General features: G+C 42.8%; 1 protein-coding gene across 11 annotated transcripts in view; it reads right to left on the bottom strand.

Annotated features, from left to right (window-relative positions):
• The window catches only part of FRMPD4 (FERM and PDZ domain containing 4), an 826,395-nt gene that overhangs the window by 463,222 nt on the left and 337,269 nt on the right, over positions 1–25,904 (bottom strand). For 2 of the 11 annotated variants that reach the window (XM_021080625.1, XM_021080629.1), the window contains exon 1: positions 17,257–20,290. The exons of the other annotated variants lie outside the window; for them this stretch is intronic. The gene's annotated coding sequence lies outside the window, so the exon portion shown is untranslated. Of the gene's footprint in view, positions 1–17,256; positions 20,291–25,904 lie in introns of those variants that run through there. 11 annotated transcript variants of the gene reach the window in all.

The following is a 25,904-nucleotide window of genomic DNA, read 5'->3' as shown; positions in this document are numbered from 1 at the left end:
TGGAAAAATTAGCAGTTATGATCATTCAGTTGAAGATTAAGAGAGCAGAAGCTTGTATTTTTTTTCACTACTGATCTCTCTTAATAGCAGTTCTATGCTAAATTTAAAAGTCTGACAACACAAGGTAACTAAATTAATTTTAAAAAAATCTTAATTTTTACTGTACCTTAGTGAAATCTTTATTTTCTTACCCTAGTGTAGTCAACTGGACTGAAATACAGGAACAATCCGCTCAAGAGATTTCTATATTATGCTTTGTTCCATGAAATTAATTCTGTAATACACAGCAATCTCTCCAAAGGTATGTTCCCTTTTCATTAGCAGTGAATTTTGCTAAAGAAACATCTAGCCAAACATGGAAAGTGAAGTATTTGCATATAGTATCCTAGAAAAAAAATGTATCTTTAAGAACTCATAAGATGTTGTAACCTATTCATCAGAAGTTTAGATATGTTTGGTGATTCCACTGTTTCATTTTGCTATACAAAATCATTACCAAATAAACATGTTAAGAACAACAACCCTAAAATAATACTTCATTCAGGGATGGCAGAAGACACTGTTAAATGCTCTGTTATAACCTACTCCACAGACAACTGCTTTCCAGTTGGTATCACAGTGTGCTCCTGGAAATGAAGGCACTAAGCAAACCTCTCTTGCAGAATAATATCACAGGGGACCTTCAGCACACACACACACACACACAAAATTGCCTTTTATGCCTACCATATTTAAAAAAATTGCACAATAGGACACATGCCTATATATAACTACTAATTAAAACCAACACAAGATAAGCTTGAATATGTCTACTCCATCCAATACAAATTATATTCTAAACTAAGTCCTACAAAGTGGGCACCCCAATGATACAAGGGGCTCTGAGTGTCAATACCCATCATACACATAACTACACAATGCATCTGAGGAGCTTGAGATTTGGGGTACTGAATCTAATGTATCCACTTTAACCAACTGTAAATAACTCTTCTGATAATTTAGAAAAAGTTTCTGAGGAAATGATCTGGATGGCTTCAGTCTCCAGAAAAGCTATCCAAACAGTCCTCTTTCTCTCCCAATATATTTCAGGATATGAAACAGATACTTTCAAATGTATCCCACTTTCCGTAAAGAAGAAAGAAAATAGTCAGTACATGTGTGTTGGGGATGAGGATGGGAATGCTTCTTGCCCTGGAAAACTGGAAAAACGGAAGGCAATCCTCTCTATTCTTTTCCCACCATCTAGCTGCTCCAAGGCACCAACACACCTCAACGGCCCCAGGAACACCAACAGGAGCTCACATTTTGGGGGTTATCCTTCCTCTTTCTTCACTGCCAGCCAGACCGGCCCACGCTTTCCCAGTCAATTTATGTTGCCCTATGAAAGATGACTGGTGAAGTTGAGTTCCCGTCATGGCACAGTGGAAATGAATCCAACTAGGTTCAATCCCTGGCCTCGCTCAGTGGGTTAAGGATCCAGCATTGCTGTGAGCTGTGGTGTAGGTCGCAGATGCAGCTCGGATCTGGCATTGCCCTGATTGCTCGGGCGTAGGCTGTCAGCTGTAGCTCCGATTAGACCCCTAACCAGGGAACCTCCATATGCTGTGCGTCTGGCCCTAAAAAGAAAAAAAAAAAATAAAGACCAAAAAAAAGAAAAGAAAAGAAAAAAAAATATGGGAGTTCCTGTCGTGGCTCAGCGGTTAACGAATCTGACTAGGAACCATGAGGTTGCGGGTTCAATCCCTGGCCTCACTCAGTGGGTTAAGGGTCCGGCGTTGCTGTGAGCTGTGGTGTAGGTCACAGACATGGCTCCGATCTGGCATTCCTGAGGCTGTGGCGAAGGCCAGCAGCTGTAGCTCCAATTACACACCTAACCTGCGAACCTCCACATGCTCCAGGTGCAGCCCTAAAAGGACAAAAAAGACAAAAAAAAAAAAATCAATTACCAGGGAGTCAATTGGACCTCTACCAGGATGATCAAAGTACCTATTGTGAAAAATGGCTAAGCCAAGAGCATATCATCTCCTGGAAGAGGAGTATGAAAAAGAGTCTTGTTCTTGCTTTTGTCTGCAGTAAGTGAGGCGTGAAAATGGAAATAAAGAGATGCCTATATAGAAAATTACTGAGTGTCAGCAGGTGGAATTATACTTTGTAACTCCTGCCCCAACTTCAATAAAGCCCAAGCTAACATGTCAGTTTCTTGGAATTTCACCTCTTCACTACTCTTTTTGTGACTTACAAGGAACAACGTGGTGGTATAAAAGACGGCTTTCTAGGCCAGGTGGGAGGTAGAAAGGAAAGGTATCAGTGATTGATTGGAACAATTGGGGAGCACCTAGAAAGGCTCTCTTGACATTTCAAAATACCTTGAACACCAGGCTAAGATCCAAGAAACATAAATGGCATTTCTGTTTTTTATACCAAACTATCCAACCTTGTTCATATTACATAATCTCCCTGAGTCTCAATTTCCTCTTTCATAACCTTACCTATCAGATAAAACTGCTGTAAATCTCAAAAAGAAAAAGCCATGTGACAAATGGTGAAGTTATAGACAGTTTCTTATTTGGTACTAATCGGACATTTAGTTTAACAAACTCCTCTTTTAACTCACAGATGCCTCTGAGTTCAGCCCACGGGACATTCACGGACTAGTGTGAACCACTTTAAACCAGTGACAAATCACATCCTTCCTCTGTGGGGTCATGCCTTAGGGGAGAAAGAATAATGTTTTTGGAGCATGGTATCCCAGAGGAGGGCATTTGGGGATGGGTTACTGGTGTGATGAGTTTAGAACTCCTGAGGGTAGCGTGGAGCACCCAGGACCGGAAGCCACTAGAGCAGATGCTCTCAACACTGAGAGATTTCGCTCTTCTCCCCCAGGGGACAACTGATGATGTCCGGAGACCTTTTAGTTTGTCATGGCTGGGAAGGGGAAGCTACTGATATCTAGTAGGTAGAAGCCAGGGTGCTGTTAACCACCCTACAATTCACAGGAGAGCCTCCACCACAAAGAGGTATCCTACCCCAAATGTCAATAGCAATGAGGTTCAACATCATAAGGCAACTTATAAGAAATTCATTGTGTGGTACACTCAAAACTAATACATTGCCGTATGCCAATTATATCTCAATTTAAAATTGTGAAAACAGGGGGTTCCTGTCATGGTGTGGCTCGGCGGTAATGAACACAACTAGTATCCATGAGGATGCAGGTTCAATCCCTGGCCTCGCTCAGTGGCTTAAGGATCCGGTGTTGCCATGAGCTGTGGTGTAGGTCACAGACGTGGCTTGGATCCTACATGTCTGTGGCTGTGGTGTAGGCCGGCAGCTGTAGCTCGGATTAGACCCCTAGCCCAGGAACTTCCATATGCCACAGATATGGCCCTAAAAAGTAAAAAATAAGGAAACACATAAAAAATAAAAATTGTGAAAATAAAAAAAATTATAGTGCTGAGGTTGAGAATCCCTGCTCCAAAGATAAGAAAGCAGGAGAAAGAAAGTGCAAGGCAAGAAAATTCAAGAGCAATTTCTCCAACTCTGCAAATCCCCTTAAGTTTCCAGTTGGCACCAACCAGTAGTCCACTAAACCAAAAAAAAAAAAATCTTCTCCTAGGCTTAAGGCCCACACTTCTAGGTTTAAATCATAGACTTAGGTTGACACAAATCCCATTTCTGAATTTTTTATCTCCTTCTTTTTAAATTATAAGAATCCCATCTGTTGGCAGATGTAATGATACTCTATGGCTATCACATTAATGGAATGTGAGACCTTAATTTTAAGGTGTCCAGGAGAGATTATACTAAAATGTGCTTTAAAAAAAATGCTAAACCGGTTCAGGAATCTCATGCAATATGTATCTCCTTTTGTCTGCACTATTTCTCATCAGTAGAAAAAAAAGAACAAAAATTACCATAAGAATTATGCAAAGAAAAAATATGGCTTTTTTCCTATGACTCTAAGCGGTTTAACAGCATTATCAGTGAACGTGAAAACTGTATCCTTAAAAATAACCGCACAGTTAGGCTTACTCCAGTTTCAAGCACTGAACACCAAAAAGCCCGAGGAGGTTAACAGGCTCATCCTGGAATTCAGTAGCTCATCTATCAGGTCACTGTACTCTGGACCACCAATGAAGAAATGATGCTAAGAGCTGAGTCATCCTGCAAGTATTTCTCTACCACTTTTGCATTTTGTCTGCTAAGAGCACAGAAATGCAACCTTTACATATAAGAATATGGTGGAAGACTGAAACTCTTCATTTCCCTCAATGCTTTTGAAAATGCTTTTAGAAATAGGACAGATCGGGAATTCCTAATGTGGCTCAGTGCTAATGAACCTGACTAGTGTCCATGAGGATGCAGATTCGATCCCTAGCCTCGCGCAGTGGGTCAAGGATCCCGTGTTGCCCTGAGCTAGCTGTGGTGTAGGCCGGCAGCTGCAGCTGATTCGACCCCTAGCCTGGAAACTTCCAAATGCCATGGGTGCCGCCCTAAAACAAACAAACAAACAAACAAAAGAAATAGGACAGATCACCTCATTTTGAAATGACATGAACCAAGACTTTCAACTTTTACCGGAACAGCAATCAGACTGTGAAGCCTTCTTTTCGGAACCCCCTCCTGAGGTCCAGGGTTCAGTAATTCCAAGGAAATGAATCACAAGAAGCAGTGGTGAGCTGTCAAAACATCTGTCTGCAAAGCCCAAGGCGGGAAGAAAACTACTGGCATCCCTGGCTGGACGAGAAGGCACCAGAACCTTTTGCAGGGCAGGCAATTCTGCGGCAATCCATCCATGATGATTGGCTTTGGACATCCTCGATGGGACCCGGCCAAGGACTCAGGAAAGATGAGGACGTGACAAGAGGAGAAAAGATTGGAAAAAGAGACGGTGTTGTGTCAATTCTCTTTACTGTTCTGGCTGAGTACACACAGGAAATATCTGGGGGCTGACAAAGCACTTACTGGCACTTCTCAACTCTTGGGACCTCTTTTCTTGATATGAAGTTTATGAGCTGAACGAGCCTCAGGGCAGGCCACAGACACCGTTCTTTTGTGAAGGAAGAATTCCAGCCCCTTTGTCCTGCTTTTCTTATCATCTCAGAGCCGGGGTATTTTCAACGGAAGTCAGGGCCAGATGAAAGGGGGATTCAGACAGGCAACCATCTCCCTCCGCACACAAGTGCCTTTCTGGAAGCCTCTTTCACGCACACGCACCCTCAACAAACATTTGTGGGCCTGGGCAAGAGCGCAAAGGAAGGCCCATAAATGGCTAAATAATGTAAAGACTCCAAACTGAGCTGATAATCTGTTAAAGGTAATAAGCATTTGACCCTCCTCATTTGACAAATGTACTTTCATCATAATATACAAGGCAGCTTCAAATTTAAAACTTTTAAACCCCTCAGAGTCCCACTCCACAATGTGGCATCGAGGAGACGCCACAGCTCCCCGCCTAACACACACACACACATACACACACACACACACACACACACACACATACACGCACACGCACACGCTCAGGCCCACACCAGAGCCCATGCACCTCAGAGCTTATCCGCCTTCCCTTTGCAAACAGCCCTGCTTTGGCCGTCTTTGGTGGGTTTACCATCAGGGGCCTGGAAGCAGGCTCTGGGCTGTGGAGACGAGGAATTCCAGGGCCCCAGGGCCGCAGCACATGGTCTAGAATAAGAGCTGGGAAATTTTTCGTATTAAATAAGCAATTCTTTGAGTGAATACTTGAGGCTTTACAGGCCTTACTATCTCTGCCACAGCTACTCAACTCTGCCATTACTGCCCAGAAACAGTCGTAGATCATATAGAAATGAAGTGGTGTGGCTGTGTTCCAAACCGCACCTTTCCTGGCAAATACTGGCCATGGACCAGAGGCCATTCTTTGCTGGAACCCAATCTAGAAGGCAAGGGGGTCTGGGCATATCCCCTTGGTCCTGAAAATCCCCTGAACCATGGGAAGAGGCACGCGAGGAAGAGAACCGAAATGGGCCTTCTAGAAATGTCCAACACGGTAGCTACAAGCCATGCATGACAAGTGACTGCTTGAAATGGGGTGGCTGGTCCAATCAAGACGTGCTGCATGTACAGAACACATTATTCCAAAGACTTGGTACCCCCGCCAAATACAAAATATCCCTATTGTTCATTTCATATTGATTAGATATACTATTTGGGATACAGTGGATAAAATAAAATGTTATTACAATTCATTCTACCTGTTCGGGTTTTGTTTGGGTTTTTTTTTTTTTTTTTACCTTTTTAAATGTTGCTACAAGAAAATTCCCATTTCCATATGTTTACATACATGGTTCAGACTTGTGGATGGCAATATATTTCTACAGACAGGGCTGCCCCGGGGTGTGGGACCCCCGCTTTTTTGCTGCTCTGAAGGTTGCACTGCTGCTATGACCAGGGTGAAAAGGCGCAGCTAGAATGGATTTTTCAGCCCCACTCTTACTCCTCCTGCTCTGCCCTGGTCTGACCACAAAATGTGTAATGATACACAGAGGCACAGACCAAACACCCCTCCAATAAATCAGAAGAAGGGCACCAGGGAACTGAGCTGTCCGCAGTGAACCTCCTTAACTGGCAAAATGAAAATTCCTTCCACCACCTGAAGAGAAGAGAGACCTTCAGTGGAAAAAAAAAGCAAACCCTCCTCACATCCACTAAAGAGTGGGGTGAGTTGTCTGAAGAAGCATCTATTTGTTGCTTGGGGCCCTGACGGAGGAGCTTGCTACGCCTCCCCCCCGCCATGGGTTGCAGCTAGGGTCACTTACGGAGCTGGAGGGCCAGCAAGTACGAGCCAGTCCACCCAATCGCATGCACCTCTTCTGGGCATACTTCCTTTCTTGGAAGATGAAAGTAGCATGCAAAAAAAAAAAAAAAAAGGAACAGGGTCCCCAAGAAAACAAGAGTTTCTGCCTGCCACTCACTCTGCATCGGAAAATGTGGGTCCAAGATGGCCCGCAGCGACTGGCATCAGGGCTTATCGTGCTTCACTTTCGCATGCTGTCTTAGAGAAAAGCTTCCATCAAACTAACCTCCATGTGCTTCATCCATCTGAAAAATCTCTGTGTGCTATACAGTAACAAGAAAATCTCCCATTCTGTGAATAAAAACAGCCTTCTAGAGATGTCTCTCATTCTTCCTTCCAAATATCTGCTATAACAATGTGCCAGGCATTTGTACTCCAAATTCACTAACTGAAAACCTGCTATAATTAATTTGCACACGAATGCGCACAAACCTACTAATGCATTTGTCAAGTGCTAACTAATGTGGTCATTTTTGTTGTATATCCTGTGGGTTATGCAGAAATCCACCGTGGACTGTTACAGAGTATTTTAGTGATTTTGGGGGGGAAATTGTTTGGAGTTTTTGGATGACTTGGGAATGCATTATTTTTCGTTTTTAAGATAAAGTAATGGAGCTTCCGCTATGGTGCAGTGCGTTAAGAATCCGACTGCAGTGGCTTGGGTCAATGGGGAGGAATGGACTCGATCCCTGGCCTAGCAGAGTGGGTTAAAAGGATCCAGCATGGCTACAGCTGTGGCATAGGTCACAGCGGTGGCTCAGATTCAATCCTTCGCCTGGGAATTTCCATACGCCAGGGGTGTGGCCATAAAATGTTTTCAAAATACTAAATTTTAAAAAATAAAGTAACATAGCCTTGCTGTAGCTAAACTCGCTAACGAGCAGAATTTTCAGAACAGGTCGGTTCGGAAAGGATGCAGTGAAGAGGGCACAGGTTTCATGAGCAGAAATAACCAACGAGTCTGTTTATTTTATTAGAAACAGGTAGTTATTTGGAGAATGGTGGGTCGGCTATGAGGGCAGGTACATTAAATCATCTTAATTACAAGCTAGAAAATAGTAATTCCTTTAAAATACAGATCTGTTCCCAGCGAACTTCGGTGACAAACCCCTGTGACAGGTGACAGCCTTAATGTAGATGCTGCACGTACTAAAAGGTTAGAGGAAACAAACTCTCTGAGAGGATGCCATCGAGTGCTGGGAAGATGCTAGCAATTTCTTTTTCCTCTCTCTCTCTATCTGCTGGGCCCCCGTGCGCAATTTTGAATCCACCTCAAGCAGCCCCAGTCAGGGGGTAGGTTCCCTACGAGGGCAGTCAAGAGAGACTACGACGCAAAAGCTGGAAGGGTGTTTTCACGGCGAAATCTCAAATATTAGGGTTGGGTGGCATCACTTTGATATGTGTAAGTTACAAAGCTGCAAATGACAGGCAAGGGACGCCTGCTGCTTCTGTGTAGGACAGAGGCTGCCCTGCCCAGGGCACCTCCATGGGAGTGCTTTTAGGGGTCCAGAGACATGCCAGAAATAAGGATGAAAGAACTCTCGTGGCGGTGGGAGGCCTGGGTTAGAGAGCTACACACTGGATTCACCTGGGGACCTTTTAAAAAAATACCCCCAGCCTGGGACCCATCCTCCACGATTCCAGTGTGACTCGTCTGGGGTGTAGCATGGGGACTGGAATTTTTTTTATTATATTTAATTAATTAATTAATTAATTGTGCTTTTTAGGGCCGCATCTATGGCATATGGAAGTTCCCAGGCTAGGGGAAGAATCGGAGTTGCAGCTGCCGGCCGACACCACAGCCACAGCAATACTGGATCCGAGCCGCATCTGCAACCTTCACCACAGCTCACAGCACTGCTGGATCCCCAACCCAGCGAGCGAGGCCAGGGATCAAACCCATATCCTCATGGATACTAGTTAGGTTCTTAACCCACTGAGCCAGCAGAGGGAACTCCTGGAATTATTTTAAAGCTGCCCCAGGAGATTCTGATGGGCAGCACAGGGGGGGTACCATTCAAAGAAGAGGCGATAAATGAGGACCATCACAACAACCTCTTGCTGCCTGGCCAGGCTCCCAACAGCACACAGCCCGCCCGACGCGAAAGAGCAGGGAACTGAGTCGCTAGGATCGGATACCCAGGGGCTTCACTGTGGTCATAACTGTACTACTGGGACTGGCCCGCTCAGCCTAGAAGAAGCATCTTAACTCAGGGTTTCTGCACCTTGCCACACGTGATTTTAGGCTGGATCGTGCTTTGTACTGGGTGCTGTCCTGTGCACAGTAGGAGGCTGAGCAGCCTGGCCCCCACCCACTAGATGCTGGTAAGACCCTCCTAACTCCGCACCAGCCGCACACCCAAAATGTCTCCGGGAGTAAAATTACCCCAGGGAAGCTGTGTCCTGCATGGGATTGCTTAGTTTTAGCCCCCAGGGGCCTCAGAATCCATCACTCAAGTGGGCAGGAGTCAGAAAAGGGGAGGCCCTGTCCAAAGCTGTCATACATTTGTGAATGTATGTTTGTGAACATATATTCACAAACAATTCACATGCATTGTTTGTGAGTGTATGTTTATAACTATATGGAGTGCTCTGGAGAACTTGGGCCCTGAGGGGGCATGTGGGATGAGGTGTGTGCAGGAGGCTGAAGATCTGCAGTGGCATGTGTAGAAGGAAGGAAGCCCAGGCTTGACAGGCCTAAAATATAAATTACACAAAGGAAGTGAAGGTTAAAGAAATGTGACACACCCAAGGGCCTGGCTCTAGGCAGCGCTGCGTTATTAGTCCAAATACACCTGCACCTCCCATTATCCATGCAATTGTGATGAAGGCTCCCCAGCTCTCACAGACTCAATGCTGATGGCACAAAAGTGACCCGCGTGGACAAGGTCTGACTGAGTCAGTCTTGTTCCCATCAGAGTCCAAAACAGATAAATCTTCTGAACATGCTAAGTCCAACAGCAATTTTGTACACTGCCTTTGGTGTGCTGATAACTGTTGGCAATGACTCTTATTGCCAGTTCTTTAAAAGTTATTTGTGAATGTCAGATAATTCCCAGGAATTCAAAGACAATCAAGGCTCCTATTAGGTTTATTACGAAAGTCCTCCTTGCAGAAATATTAAAATCTGATTGCTATATTCCTGTTATTTGTCTTTTTCTCCTGTCTTTAAAGAAAACTCTGACTGATCGCAATCTTTGAATTTATAGGTGCTGCTATTCTCACAGGAAATTTATACTCCACTGAAACTCTACCCTTTGGGAAGGTGCCCATTTGACGATAACTCGCAAACATCGGCAGGTGCAATCAGACCAAAAGGAAAGACGACAGGATCCAGAAAAATAAAACAGTGCTTTGATCGCTATTTCAAACACCTATTGCATGACTAGTTCAGTAAATACACAAATGAGCCTGTCAAAAGCAACTCAACTATTGGACACCCCTACTGTTTTCAGCATGCTGCTCACCTTGATCAAAAAAAAAAAAAATCTAAAAACAAAAACCAAACAACCTGTCTTTCATTTTGTGTGATTCTGCACATTGAGAAAATAAAGTGTGATGAGCTGAAATTATGACAGCATGGAGAGGGGGAATAAAAGAGCTCATGCATTTACAAATCCCGAAATCAGGTGACAAGAGTTGAAGCCACGGTTCAAAGGTGATCTACAAAAATACCTTTCTCGTATAAAATGGCAGCCATGGACTTTGGTCCACCAGCAGCTGCTCTCTTGTCCCAAATGCTTCACTGGACTGCACTGAGCAGTCACAGAGAGTAAGTAAACATGGGTATGGCTGGGGGTGGGGGTCAGTACAACTCTGGATGGTAGACACAGAAATACAGATTTCACATACTAGTCACATGTCACAAAATCTTGTTATTTTTAAACAATTTAAACCTGGGAAAATGTAAAAATGATGCTTAGCCTACATGCCATCGTATGCCCCCCAGCCTGAAAAATCGGGGTCCCTGTACGACTGGATGGAGTAGAGACACTTCCCCCCACGCGTTACAATGGACAATGACACGAGCAAGAAATTAACTGTACTGCAAGTCTGAGTCGGAATACTCTAATACTGAAGTATTTGCAGAATCTTGACCACCATGAAAAGAACAGATATCAGACAAACTGCTTCAGACATGAAAAAACGGTTGGTTTCCTTGGAAAAACACTAATACTCTGATCTGTGCCCTTGTGACAAGGTTCCATATCCAGATTTCCCTGAAGTTAAAGACTTATTTACAATTTTTAAGCAAGCAGTTTCTTTTTGTCCTCCCCTGCCTCCTCACTTTCAGACTTTTGCACATTTGTCAAGGATAATCTGATGGAACAACTCCCACGTGTTTTTGAGACAAATCCCTCCAGTGACCAATTTCTACATGATGGATACTTGAGAAGAGAGTGGTGCTTGTCTCAAAGAATGAGTTACAAGTTCATTCTGGGCAATGGTGTCGATCCGACTTAATGTGATAAATTGATGGCACATAACAATTCATATACAACAACATATACAAATCAGTCATTTTCTTATCTGCAGATGGAACCACAGAGACTGCTTCACCTAATTCAGAAAACACTGTTCTGAATCTTCATTCCACCATCATTATTCCGCCATCTGAGGAATATTCCAAAACAGACCTTGTAATGAAGTCCCTAACATTCCTGATTTTACTGATTTTAAAACTGCATTTAAAGACAGTAAAAGTGGGAGTTCCCTTCGTGGCTCAGTGGTTAACGAATCCGACTAGGAACCATGAGGTTGCGGGTTCGGTCCCCAGCCTTGCTCAGTGGGTTAAGGATCCGGCGTTGCCGTAAGCTATGGTGCAGGTCGCAGAGGTGGCTCAGATCCCGCGTTGCTATGGCTCTGGTGCCAGCAGCTAGAGTTCTGTTTAGACCCCTAGCCTGGGAACCTCCATATGCCACCGGAAGCAGCCCTTGAAAAGGCAAAAAGACAAATAAGTAAACAAATAAATAAATAAAGACAGTAAAAGGGCATAGAAAGGATTAGTTAATAAAAATATTATTGGAAAATTAATAAAAATATTAGTAGTCAGATTATTAGACTATATTATCTGAGATTGGACACAACATTTTTTCAAGAAGAATTTTTTTTGAAAGTTTTAATGACTTCTCTATTTCCGTGAATATTTAAAGAGGCAAACTTTTTATATTTGAGATGTAAAGAGATATGAAACCCAGTTTAGGATGATAAAGTACAAATACATCATGATCGAATAATGAGTTAACTACTGTGATACAACTTTTTAAGAAAAATTTTATCCACAGTTTAGAGCGGATTATAGATCACTTTTGTAAAGGCCTAATCTTGTACTGCCAGGAATGGCAAGACTTTCCCTTTCTTTCTTTCTTCCTTTCTTTTTGTGAAGGGCCAGACGGTATGGTACCTATTTTTTGGCTTTGTGGCCTAGTCTATCTCTGTGGCAACTATTCACCTCCGCTGTGACAGTGGGAAAGCAGCCATGGCCAATGTATCAGCGAGGGCCTGCGGCCACATGCCAATAAAACTTTATTTATAAAAGCAGGCCCCTGCCCTGGCGCTCGTCTCTTAATTCCTATAGTACTGTTGCCCAAGGGCAACTATAAGAAAACAAAGCAAGGAGTTGTCTCACCTCTTAAATCACTGGTATTCAGGAATCAATATATTAGGAATAGACTGTATACTAATATTATATAATTATTAGGAATATGATATATAGTAATATATAATCAGGAATGATATACTTTAATTCCCTTACCAGTTTCCAGATATTTGGTGTCAAGTTTGTTCCTCTCTAAAAATGGACTTGCAGAAAGATTTTAAAAAACAAAATATGGGGATGTTTTTTCCTTCTTGATTTTAAGACAAAACGATGTCTTGATTCAACTATCACTTTACAGGAAATACGAAGAACAAGGAAACCTGTTAGGTCCTACCACAGAATTAAAATCAGCCAAACCCAGAGTTCCTATCGTGGCGCAGCGGTCAATGAATCCAACTAGGAACCATGAGGTTGCGGGTTCGATCCCTGGCCTTGCTCCATGGGTTAACGATCCTGCATTGCTGTGGCTGTGGTGTAGGCCGGCGGCTATAGCTCCGATTTGACCCCTAGCCTGGGAATCTCCATATGCTGCGGGAGCGGCCCTAGAAAAGACAAAAAGACAAAAAAATAAATAAATAAATAAGAAATAAAAAAAATAAAATCAGCCAAACCCAGACTGAGTAAAAATTCTACAGGATAAACGACCTGGTTTCTTCAAAATACACATTATAAAATAGAGTGATAAGGGGAAACCTATGGATTAAAAGACACGTAAGAGACAAATCAGTCACCTATAGTGTACAGACCTTATTCGGATTCTAATTCAGACAAATTACAATATATATATTGCATACTGTAGTTATATATATATATATATATATATATATATATATATATATATATACTGAGACAAATTACTATGTATATACATACACACACACACACCCTGAGACAACTGGAAATTTGAACACTAAACGAATAATTGACACTAAACAATTAATGTTAACATCTAGGTGCAATTAAGAAAAACATGAGAATTGTTGAGAATGAATTAGATCTGGGTAAACAAAAACTTTTGGAGCAATTATCAACATTTTAATAAAAAAAACTTTCCAGAAATCCCTCAGGGCTCGTGTCTAAATATAGCCTCTCTTTCTAAATTCATGGTCAAGCATAAAAGTCACATAATACAAAGATAAATAAAACATGTTGGCACCAAGAATTGAGAGAGAATTTAATTGGCAATAGTTTAATAAACCTACCTCCCTATGAATATGGAAGATATTTGTTCAAATGCTAAGAGCACTAAAACAGTCCAAGTCTGATTGCCAACATGAAAAATGGTATAAAATGATCCTTTTCTGGCAGACGTTTCATTCATGATCAGGATGAATGGAGCATGTCTGAACTTGCTAAATCATCTATTTTCTGATACAGCTACAATATTAAAAAAAAAAAAGAACATTTGCTATAAAACTGAGATGTATACACTATAAAAATGAGGCAAATATATATTTCTCAGATGTAAAGATAAACTTTCAAAATAATTGTTATTCTATCACAGTCTGTTATCAGAAGAAAGCTATGCATAAGAAATGTCCTCATAATATTAAGTTATAAAATTAAACCCCTGGGAGTTCCCGTCGTGGCGCAGTGGTTAACGAATCCGACTAGGAACCATGAGGTTGCGGGTTCGGTCCCTGCCCTTGCTCAGTGGGTTAAGGATCCGGCGTGGCCGTGAGCTGTGGTGTAGGTTGCAGACGTGGCTCAGATCCCGCGTTGCTGTGGCTCCGGCGTAGGCCAGCGGCTGCGGCTCTGATTGGACCCCTAGCCTGGGAACCTCCATATGCCGCGGGAGCGGCCCAAGAAATGGCAAAAAGACTAACAAAAAAAAAAAATTAAACCCCTGTTCTTTTTGAGTGTAGACCAAGGTTTCTCAACCTTGGCATTACTGGCATTTAAAGCCAGGTAATTCTCTGGGTGGGTGTGGTCCTGTGCAGCATCCCCAGCGTTTTACTTTTCTAGATGCCAATAGAAACACTCTAGCCAGTTGTGACAATCCAAAAACGTCTGCAGAAATGGTCAAGTGTCTCCTGGAGGCAAAATCAGCTTCAGTGGAACATGATGAATGTAGATCAATTCATGTCTTAATATCAAAGAGGCGGGATTCCCAGATGGCCTAGTGATTAAAGGATCTGGCATTACCACTGCAGCGGCTCAGGTCACTGCTGTGGTGCAGTTTCGGTTCCCAGCCTGGGAACTTCCATGGGGTTTGGGTGCAGCCAAAAAAATTATTTAAAAAACATCTAAGAGAAATGAATAACCATCCACACTGAAATATGCTAGAACCTGCAGATTTACAGAAACCAATGCTATCTGCTGTGACATGACTATGACAAGATCTGTAATTTATAACTAAGCTTGTAGTCAAGCAGTTTTTCTGATCAGATTCTTGGACATATTTAATTTGAGGATTATTTCAGGCTCCAGCAGTACCAGTCACTGGAAATCAAAAGTCCCTAAAGTATGTGGATTCCTCTTTGCCAAATATTCCAATCATTTACAGAGCAACACGCAACAGTAGGACAAGGGCAGAGAGACTCAAAAGCATTTCGGGGAAAAAAAAAAATCTTCATAAACAGTCCATGAAGGTGACTGGAAATGCTCCATTTTCCTTTCTTTTTTCTGCTTTTTAAAAACATATTTGCCCAGGAGTCATGATTTAAATTTTAAGCACTTATTTCTACTTTTCCAATGAAATCATTTTTTCCAATGGAAGTTTTTCATTACAATTTTTTCACAGAAAAATATGAAAGACATATTTGTGAGGGGTTTTTTTGCCTAATTTTAAAATGTAGAAATTACCTTTAAATTATTACCTACACTCATTTCTCCTGGTCTGATAATTTTTTAATAACAATTTTTTTCTTAAATTCATTTCGATATCACGATTATAAAAGTATATACACACTTGGGTTGTGAACACATGGTTGCGTATCACTCTAAAGTTTAACCACATTTAAAAATATTTTACTAAATATTTAAACAGAAAAATTTTTGGAAAATATGTACACATTTACTCAGTGATTGTCTGATGCCATAATTTTTCTTGTTTGTCTCTTTCTGATAAAAAACTATGTTCCTTCTGTGGCTCTACATTTCAAATACATGTGTTGAGAAAGAAATAAGCTCCATATAAAATGCAATACTGGATAAAAAGTACAATATTGAGTAGTGGCTATAAAATACTAAACTGAAATCTAAGCACTGATCTTTAATTTATACTTACTTTCATAACTACTGATGGTTAATCTTCTGAAGCAGGTTAATCATCTTAATTACATCATTAATTATGCATGCCAAAAACTTAAATTTTTAAAATTTTTTGATATTAAGAAAGCATGAATTTTGATACCTGAAAAACATTTTAGTTATACGATGGTCAATCAAAATAAAAGTTGTGCTACAAGAAGAAACAAAAAATTATCCCAATTCTTTTGTGTCTTTGTCTTTTTTTTTTTTTTTTTTTTTTTTTGGTCTTTTTAAGGCCGCACCCACAGCATACGGAAGTTCCCAGCCTAGGGGTCTAAACCGAGCTACGGCTGCCGGCCTACACCACAGCCTCAGCAACACCGGATCCGAGCCGCATCTGCCACCTACACCACAGCTCACCGCAACGCCAGATCCTTAACCCACTGAGCAAGGCCAGGGATCGTACCCGCAACCTTGTGGTTCCTAGTCGGATTTGTTTCTGCTGCGCTACGATGGGAACTCCAAATTATACCAAATCTTTAATAAATCTGGCCCCTTTACTGAAATGATCAGACACTGAATTTGAAAGGCCTCTCTTTCTACACAAAAGGCACAGGGAGAGACAACCACCATTAACTATGAGTACCATTAGGTTTAGTAAAAGGTAAGAACATGTCATTCTCTCTCTTCTTGCTTTACCCAAATTTGTCCTTGAGGTCAGTACATATCATGGTCAAAGCCATTACCATCCTATTCTACTCCTCAGAGAAGGGATCTGTGGCACCTGCACCCTTAGGCTCTCAATGGTTATCAATGCAGAGCTCACGACGTTTCAGCCTCTGATGGGCACCCTCTTAAATCCCACAGGATGGCAACATGAGGGTGTCAAAGGAACCCATGAAAAACCCACCATGTGCCTCATAAGCCTGGGTGTTTAGCAGAGTCAGCACATGCAAATGATACTGAATGAATGCATGGATGAATGATAAACAAACAAATAGCAAAAGCAGATACCACCAGGGCACGTCGTTCTGTTGATGACAGTTCAAGGAGAGAGATGAGAATCCCTGGTGGCACGTGGGTTAAGGATCCAGCATTGCCACTGCTGTGGCAAGGGTGCAATCCCTGGCCCTGGAACTTGTGCATGCCCTGGGTACGGCCAAAAAAGTTTTGAAAAAAAAAAAAAAAACAAAAGAGATGAATTCCCAAGAGTTTGATCAAAACTAAATTTAGAGGCTGTTTTTCTCTGGGTTTCCTTCTCCTCTCCAGCAGTGTCCAATCCCTTAACAAGTTATTAGCATATTTTCTATTTTCCCAACTTCACAATTCATAACACTGCTGCCCCATTGCTTTGTCTGGTTTTCTAACACCCAATCCCACTGCTGCTCAAGTGCTAAATATATATATACACACACACACGTATATATAATTGCCTTTTAAATGCAAGTGAATTTGTTTTAATTTTGTTTTGGATCTTTCTTAACACCCCTGGAGATGGCTGGCAATGTTCCAGGAGGCTGTGAATCAAAGCTGCCAGAAAGTCAGGAGGAGAAACCCCAGGAGTGCTGGTCTTTCTGCCTATCTCTGCTCAAGTCAGAGCAAACACGAAACGAGCTGTTGCATAACTTACCTTCAACGCTGGCTTATGCCCCTGCCTTGTTCACACAGCCCGCGGTTATCTGCCTCTATTTCCAAAGCTACCTCTGATCCCTATTCTGCTCCGCCCAGCTCCAGCCAATGACCGCCTTCCACGGAGGCTGCAGTGAGACCACCCTGCTTACAGCTGCACCTGCTGTCTGCACACACCCACCAACTGCACACACCCACACCTGAACTTCCTCTTCCGCAGCTTCACTCTTCTCTCGGACTCGTTGCCCTGAGCTCTGGCTGTAAGGGACTAGAAGTTTAGAAGCTGAGCCACCTGGGCATCCTGTGTGTGAGCCTGAGCCTGGCAAGCCGTTCAGCAATTCTTCGGAGGAGCACAGGAAAAAAGGAATTACCGAGCTAAGAAACAGCCCTGGAGGAACGCACAAGCCGTGTGTTAACTGCTTTACGAGCACTGCATCATTCAAGTTTTTACAACGAGGATGCTGACACTAAATTAATTAACTTGCTCAAAGCTCTACATCCGACGGAAACACTCAGATCTAGATTCAAGCTGACACGAGAGCCGGAAAATACCCACTGTGCCCTCTATGTACAAAATATTTATTTGAATTATAAATATTTTTACCGGTGCTTTGGAGGTAGGTTTAGAAAAAAACAAAAACAGAAACAAAACAAGCACAGAGGCAAGGTGAAAGGGTTGAGAACATGTGTTGATTCAGTAGTTCTATTTAGACTAGAAGTGACTAAAAATTACCTTTAAATCATAGGATGCAAATAAAAACCGCACTGTTTCATGTCCTGAGTTCATCCCCGTCCCTGGGGCAGGTCCGCCCCTTCGAAAACACAACCTTCTACCAGCCAATCTCACCATACCTGCTAATCCTCACTATAAGATTCTGGGGTTCCCCCATATCTTGATTCACAAAGGTTCAATTTGCCGTGTGGGGTACCCCAGGTAGGTGGGAGGAGGGATGGCTAAATCTGATTTCCAAGATGTGTTGATTTGGCTCAAAACCAACATTGGAGGTCCTATGACAACACTGACTGTCTCCTGCTTAAATTCCCAGAAGCGGTCTGAATAATTTCAGTCTCAGTTTGCTAGTATTCAGCCTCCAATACACGCTACGGACACGACGGCTGGCAGAGCCATTTTTGGAGACTTGACTCTCAGGAGGACAGAGGCAGTGCCAAAAGTTTACTCTCAGCCAATCCAGTTGGAAAGATCACTTCGCCATGGCTCACTTCTCAAGTGACAACAATGTGACACTGAGAGGGAAACAGCGAGTCCGATTCATCTGCAGACATAATTTAATCCTACCAAACTGAAGCCCTTGGAGAGGAAGAGGAAGGACTCAGATGATCAATTTTTAGGGGAAGGCAAAAAACACACTGAGGGGGAGTGAAGAGAACTGAATCGAGCAGAAAAGTCTAGAAAACTGTGGACTAAAGGATGTTACTGGATTTTGCAGAGTGGTGTCTTAGTCACCCTCAAGAGAGGTGCTCCGGGAAAACCGCAGGTCAGGCCCATGCTGAGATTTAAGGAGGAAGTGAAGGGTAGAGATGGAAGCAGCTGGCACAGACCACACGCTCTGGCCTTTTGGAGAAGGACTGAAAAACAGAACAATGTTGGCCGCTCAAGGGAGGAACCGAGCAGAACCAAGACCTTTTCAGGATGGGTGAGATCAATGTGGGATTAAAGCCTGGGAGAAAGGCCAACCACCGAGAGGGAGAGACGAAAGAGGAAGCTGAAGGACAGGGCAATGAAAAGGAAGATAAAACCATTCGATTAAAGATGAGGCGCAAAAGACTTGCGTAGGGCAAGGGGATCCCAGGAGACCCACGTGGAGCTCCGTCAAGGGGTACAGGCAAGGACCGATGGACTGAGCGAGTGATTGATTTACGTATTTCTTTATTTCTATTTTTATTTGCTGGCCACGCCTGCAGCATGCAGAAGTTCCCAGGCCAGGGATCAAACCCACACCACAGCAGTGACCTAAGCCACAGCAGTGACACCAGCAGATCCTTAACCCGATGTACTACCACGGAACTCTGGAAAGGATTTTAGATACGAAGAAGGGAAGGAATGAAGGGCAAGAAATGAACACATCAAGGGCACAGATTATATTCCAGGAACTATGCTGGTTCCTTCACAGCTGCCATTTCATTTAATACATCTAATGTGCTATGATATAATTATGTTCCTCTTTGTAAAAGAAGAAACTGAGGCTGCTAGATACTAAGTAAATTTACGTAATGGACCCAGTATCAAACACCCCTCTCCCTTATCTCCCTGACTTGAATGCATGATGAAACAGAAAAAGGCAAGAGATGGTACTGGGGAAAATAAATTTGTCCACATTACAATTTCAGCCACTATTAAATTAATCACAATATCCAATGTGATTATGGGATAATTCCTGCCAGGATAACGCCTACCAATTCTACCAACTCGGTCTTATCACCTCTTGTTTTTTAAGAGATAACTACAAAAGGAGCAGATGTCATGTTTAAAATTTGATACATGATTTGTGCAAAGAAGAGATAAAAAACTAAGTGGAAGAGATAAATCTTCCACTTAACGTAATAAAAAAACACCCAATAAAACTTCCAATTGACTCAGTCTTCTAAAGATGAAAACCAAGGCTGTTCTCCAATTCTTAACAGCATTCTTGATATTTTACCTGGCAACAAAGACAAAATAAGAAGAAGAAGAAAAACACACATACACAGATCCAAGAAAAGACATTCTTGCCCAATCAATGGTCACCAAACTCATGCCCTGTACTATCAAGGAATCGCAAATGGCTGTTTGCAAGCCCGTTTTAATACTCCCTAAACCTGCTGAAAAAATTGTAAACTGCTCTCAGTAAGGCTGCTCAAGCGCTACGAAATGCCAAGCACATTTGCCTTTCACCAGAATCACATCAACTCAGTATGGTAAATATAGTGCTAATTAGTGCTTTTTTTTTTTAGGTGTAATTCTTTATTTTATTTTATTTACTTATTTTTTTGTCTTTTTGCCTTTTTCTAGAGCCGCACTCCCAGCATATGGAGGTTCCCAGGCTACAGGTCTAATCAGAGTTACAGCTGCCAGCATACCCCACAGCCACAGCAATGTCAGATCCAAGCCACATCTGCGATCTACACCGCAGCTCACGACAATGCCGGATGCTTAACCCACTGAGCAAGGCCAGGGATCGAACCCACATCCTCATGGTTCCTAGTCGGATTCATTAACCACTGAGCCACGACAGGAACTCCTATAGTGCTTATTAAAGGCGACTGTCAGGGAGTTCTCTTGTGTTACAGAGGGTTAAGGATCTGGTGTTGTTGCTGCAGCAGCTTGGGTTGCTGCTGTGGCATGGGTTCAGTCCCTGGCCCAGGAACTTCCACATGCCATGAGCGCAGACAAATATGTGTGTGTGTGTGTGTACATATATAATATATACTACATAAATTAAAGGCTAATATAGGTATCAGAAATTTTGGATCATGTCTGGCGGACTTGACCTTACTAGAGATGAGTACAATGCAGTGCCGGGACCGAAAGATTTCGAGTCTGTAAGTGACCTTAGATACGAGCAGCAAGTGAACCAATGAGTATCACTGGAAAGATCTAGAAGAATCTGAAAGTTTCCAGAAATTGGCACACTATAAATCAACTATATTTTAATAAAAATAAACACACCTGAAAGTTTCCTTTACTATGTATTAATACTTCAATGGTGACCATGATGCCAGAACATCCCTATAAAACATCTTGCCTGAGCATGAGCTCCATGAGATTTTCATAAATATTACACAAAAATAGGATTCTGTAATCAGGTGAGTTTAGCCAGCATTGGTTTAAAGAAAATTCAAGAGCATCCCAAAGGGCAAGACCACTAAGAGTCACATTTTGTGAACTATAAACCTCCCAAAGCGGGACGGAGGTGGGTGGGTATTGCTACTCAGCATTTTCAAAATGTATTTGACCAAAGGTTTTCTCTTTTGTAGGGTATCTGAAGGGACATCCTGGGGTTCCCAAAACATACTCTGGGAGCATTGAAATGGACAGTTCATAATTACATGTCATTGATATACTCTGGATCAGAAACAGAAAATGAGTTGGCACAATTAGATTACTTTGTATCGCACCACTTCCTTATCACTATTTATTTTTTCTTATCAAATTACCATTTCCCTATACACACATACCTACACACCACAGAAACAGATGTCTTTGTTTTCGTTTTTGCCACACTCACGGCATGTGGAAATTCCCGGGCCATGGATCAAACCTGCGCCACAGCAGTGACCCAGGCGGAAGCAGTGACGACATGGATCTATAACCTGCTGTCACAAGGGAACTCCAGAAATAGTATTTTCAATCATCAGGAGCACAAGCCATTCACAATCTAACTCCTTTTCGGTTGGATATTGCCCTCTCCAACGACAGGGAGCCCAAAGTTCTGTAGAGCCACCTGCAATTACTTCTAGGTACCCTCAACAGGTGCCTAGAGCCTCCGGAATAATTCCTGTTAGCCTCTAGGCAGTGCCACCATGTATCTGTCAAGAGTCCCACACATCCGTTATGAAGGTCCCTCCTAGTGTCCCCAGGGGCCCTAGAGGAGTTGCTTCCCACAGGTCTACTGCGAAACCACCAGGCCCCACCAATGCCACCACCAGGCACTACCTCCTAGAGAATCATGAGGCCAGTGCCATGAAATACTTGTACACACTGTCCTGGAGCTGCCACATGCACTCTGGAGACTACAAGGTGCCCCAGCTACTCTCTCCCTTTATGTCACCTTTCATCACAGAGGACACCAAAGCCATGCTTCTTTGCATGCTTCCCTATCTTCCAATATAAACGCAGCTTTCGGATTATCGCCAGAAGGCAACTCTCTCCATGGATCTGCCCCCACTTCTACACATGCTTCTAGCAGAGGCCCTGCCTGCCTCGGTTTGGGACTCAGTTTTCAAAGACGTTTGTATAGGGAATAGATGGCTAAAATTTCTCCAATGCTTCCTCCCTCCCAAGAAGAAGGCACGCTGACTTGCAGGCTGGGATGACAGAGATACTGCTACCCTCTGGAGCAAAGGACACATGTGATTACTGCCCATTAGAGGAGATTTGGGTTCTCTGAGCTCAGGGTTCCTTTCCTGAAATGGAAACCACTACATACCTGGACTCCACCTGGTCCTCTTTATGTGGCCCTGGAGAAACTGGGGCTCCGGGACCTGACACAAATGTTGACACTGTGGGTACTGCTTTGCAGTGAATAATAAACCACCTTTTCTTTCCAGCACAGCTATGGTGTCTTCCGTCAGCACCCATGAAACTGGCAGGCTACCTTGTTAGTGTGCAAGTGCAGGAAAAAGATCTCATGGCCCTCACGGATCTGGATATTTATTCATTTATTTATTTGTCTTTTTAGGGCCACACCCGCAGCATATGGAGGTTCCCAGGCTAGGGGTCCAATTGGAGCTGTAGCCGCCGGTCTACACCACAGCCATAGCCACGCCAGATATGAACCGAGTCTGCCACCTACACCCCAGCTCGCAGCAATGCCAGATCCTTAATCCACTGAGCAAGGCCAGGGATCAAACCTGCGTCCTCACGGATGCTAGTCAGATTCATTTCTGCTGAGCCATGATGGGAACTCCGATCTTGATATTTATATTTAGGGACTCCTGTGTAATTAAGATCTAAATGAGATTATAGAACTCAACCAGAAAAAAAATCCAAGACTGAGACTTTGACACTGAGCCCAGTTTGTCTTTATGATGAATCACCTCCAAGCTTCCTAGAAGTCCTAAGTTTCCTGTGATTAAAAATAAACACAGGGAGTTCCCTGGTGGTCCAGGGGTTAGGATTCTGTACTTTTGCTGCTGCAGTCCAGATTCAATCCCTGGTCTGGGAACCGAGATCCCACATCAAGTCGCTGTATGTCATGGCCAAAAAATAATAATAGTTAAATAAATAAACAAAAGCCCAAACCTAAAACCACAACAACAAACGACTACAAATTCCTGAGTTCTTGTGCTGGGCACTGAATCTTTGTTTTAATACTCACGACAACCATAGGAGGTAATTACCATCATTCCAAGCCAGGCAGGCTGATGTCACATGGGACGCAACGGGCACCGGACCCACCACCCCATACAGACTAAATGCCACAGTGCCAACCACTCAGGCCCACGCAGGCTTCTACTTTGTTATTCCTGTTGTTCAGTTAATTGTACCATCCCTCACTGCTCAGACCTATCAAGAACTTGTCTGTGAAACACTATGGCTTGCTGCAAAACTCCTTCCAGGGGAGAGTGAGGCTCTCCCCGGCCCAAATGTTCTCAGCTCAAATGACTCCAGAGCCCCGGCCCCTGACGTGGCCCCAGCTCGACCGAGAAGAAGCAGCAGAACCGCAAGCCCAGAGCTCCCTCTCAGGCGTGTATTTCTGGCTGCTGTCCCCTTTTCAGTCAAGGTACGGAAATCAAAAGACAGAAGGGCAGAAAACACTCTCTCCTTGTGCCCAAATGACATCAGGCCTTCAGAGCACTCAGAGCCCCGAGAAGAAGTGGCTACAATTAAGTATTAGCTTGACTCTCTTTCGTGCGAAGTGCCATCAGGAGGGCCATCTATCTTGCCTTAGTTTTGGTTAAACAACTTTGGGCCGATTTATGATGAACGGGGAAACAGTTCTGCCCTCATCTTATTTGCTATAATCACTCCCTCTACTTCCTCTTCCCTTGGGTACATTAGCGTTCACTTATACCCACAACCTTGCTGTTAATAAAAAAGATTTATGTGCAAGTAAGATTTTATTCCTTCCATCAGATGTTTACTTAAGGAGGCTTTATTGCATGAAGTACTATCCTGACTTGGTGCCCAAGCAGATTTATCTTTTTCAACTCATTTCCTATCTTTCCATACTTCAAATCTTAGTCTGTCGTGGGGATTTTATTTAGTCCAGGAATTTTAACTTAGCATATTGTTTGTTTCATATATAGGACCCTGAAGAAAGGCAAAGGGTTAAACCATTGGGTGTCTGGAAACTGGCACAGCTGCTTCTCAAGATGCAGAGAAAGAATGGTTTATTCAATGACTACTTTTGGCACAACCCGGCCTGCGTGAATTTGGAAACAGACATCTCCTAACTGGTACCTAATTGGAAAACCAAGAGGTGATACGTATTAATACCCACAAAAAAGGTGTGTCCTTTATCCCAGGAATATTATTCAGGGATGTTCCTTCTAGGAAAATAATTCAAAATAAGGGAAATAAAACCTATCTGAATAGAGGAGCACACTGAAAACCAGACTTAAGAGCACAAAATCAGAGCCATACTAAATGTGTCACAAAAGGCACAGCAGTCCACAGCCTCCCAAGAGAGACTTCTGGATACAGATGGGAAGGAAACACGAGAAAAGCAACAATGCTGTGAGGATGGTGGCAGAACAGGATACAATTCTGGTCTTAAATCTCTATCACTGTAAAACTGCTTTAGCAGCAAAATTTATTATAAAAAAGGAAATGGCTTACCTGAAATTCTTCCTCTTCTTTCTACCTTTCTAAAATATACCCATTTAAAGTTCCCAAGTTAAGGTTCACTTTTACCACACACCTTTGACCTTTACTTCTTCGGATCCATATCAATTTCCAAACCAGTAGCTCTCAACTAAGGGTAATTCTGTCCCCTGGACAACATCTGGCAATATCCATAGACACTTCTGGTTACCATGGCAGAGGGTATGCCCCTGGGGTCTACTAGATAGAAGCTGAGGATGGTGCTAAACATTTTACAATACAAAGGACAGCCTTCCGCAACCAAGACTGATCTAAAATGTCAAGAGTGCCAAGGTGGACAAACCCTGCTCTAAACCATGCAATAATGTAATGTTTTAAAAATATTCTGCAAAATAAATAAATGAAAATGAGCTAAAGATTTAAAAAGACACTGAGGAGTTCCTGCTGTGGCCTGGCGGTAATGAACCCAACTAGTAGCCATGAGGACACAGGTTCGATCCCTGGCCTCGCTCAGTGGGTTAAGGATCTGGTGTTGCCATGAGCTGTGGTGTAGGTCACAGACGCCCACAATGCTGTGGCTGTGGTGTAGGCCAGCATCTGCAGCTCTGATTTGACTCCTAGCCTAGGAGTTTCCATTTGATACAGGTGTGGCCCTAAAAAAGCAAAAAAATAAATAAAATAAAATAAAAATACAAAGACACTAAAACAAAGACGATACATAAGGAATTCCCTGATGGCCTAGCAGTTAAGAATCCATGTTGTCGCTGCTGTGGCTCAGGTCACTGGTGTGGTGTGGATTCGATCCCTGGCCTGGGAACCTCTGCATGCATGACATGGGCACAGCCAAAAAAAAACAAAACAAAACAAAACAAAAAAACAAAACAAAACAAAAAAAGAAGAAGAAGATACATGAAAGGTGAATAAGCATATGAAAGGATGCTCAGTTTCATTAGTCATCAAGGAAATGCAAACTAAACAACACGGAAATACCACTTCATACCCACGAGAATGGCCATGATCAAAAAGACGGATAATGACAAGTGTTGTCAAGGATAAAGAAAAACTGCCACTCTGACACAACTGGCAGAAAAAGGTAAAATGGTCCAGTCATTTTGGAAAAACAGTTTGTCAGTTTCTTAAAACAAACACAATTCCTATATAAC

This window comes from Sus scrofa, chromosome X, assembly GCF_000003025.6.
Source record: "Sus scrofa isolate TJ Tabasco breed Duroc chromosome X, Sscrofa11.1, whole genome shotgun sequence".
NCBI classification, from domain to species: Eukaryota; Metazoa; Chordata; class Mammalia; order Artiodactyla; family Suidae; genus Sus; species Sus scrofa.
Note: the sequence above shows the minus strand (reverse complement) of the source record. Positions and strands in the feature narration are given on the sequence as shown.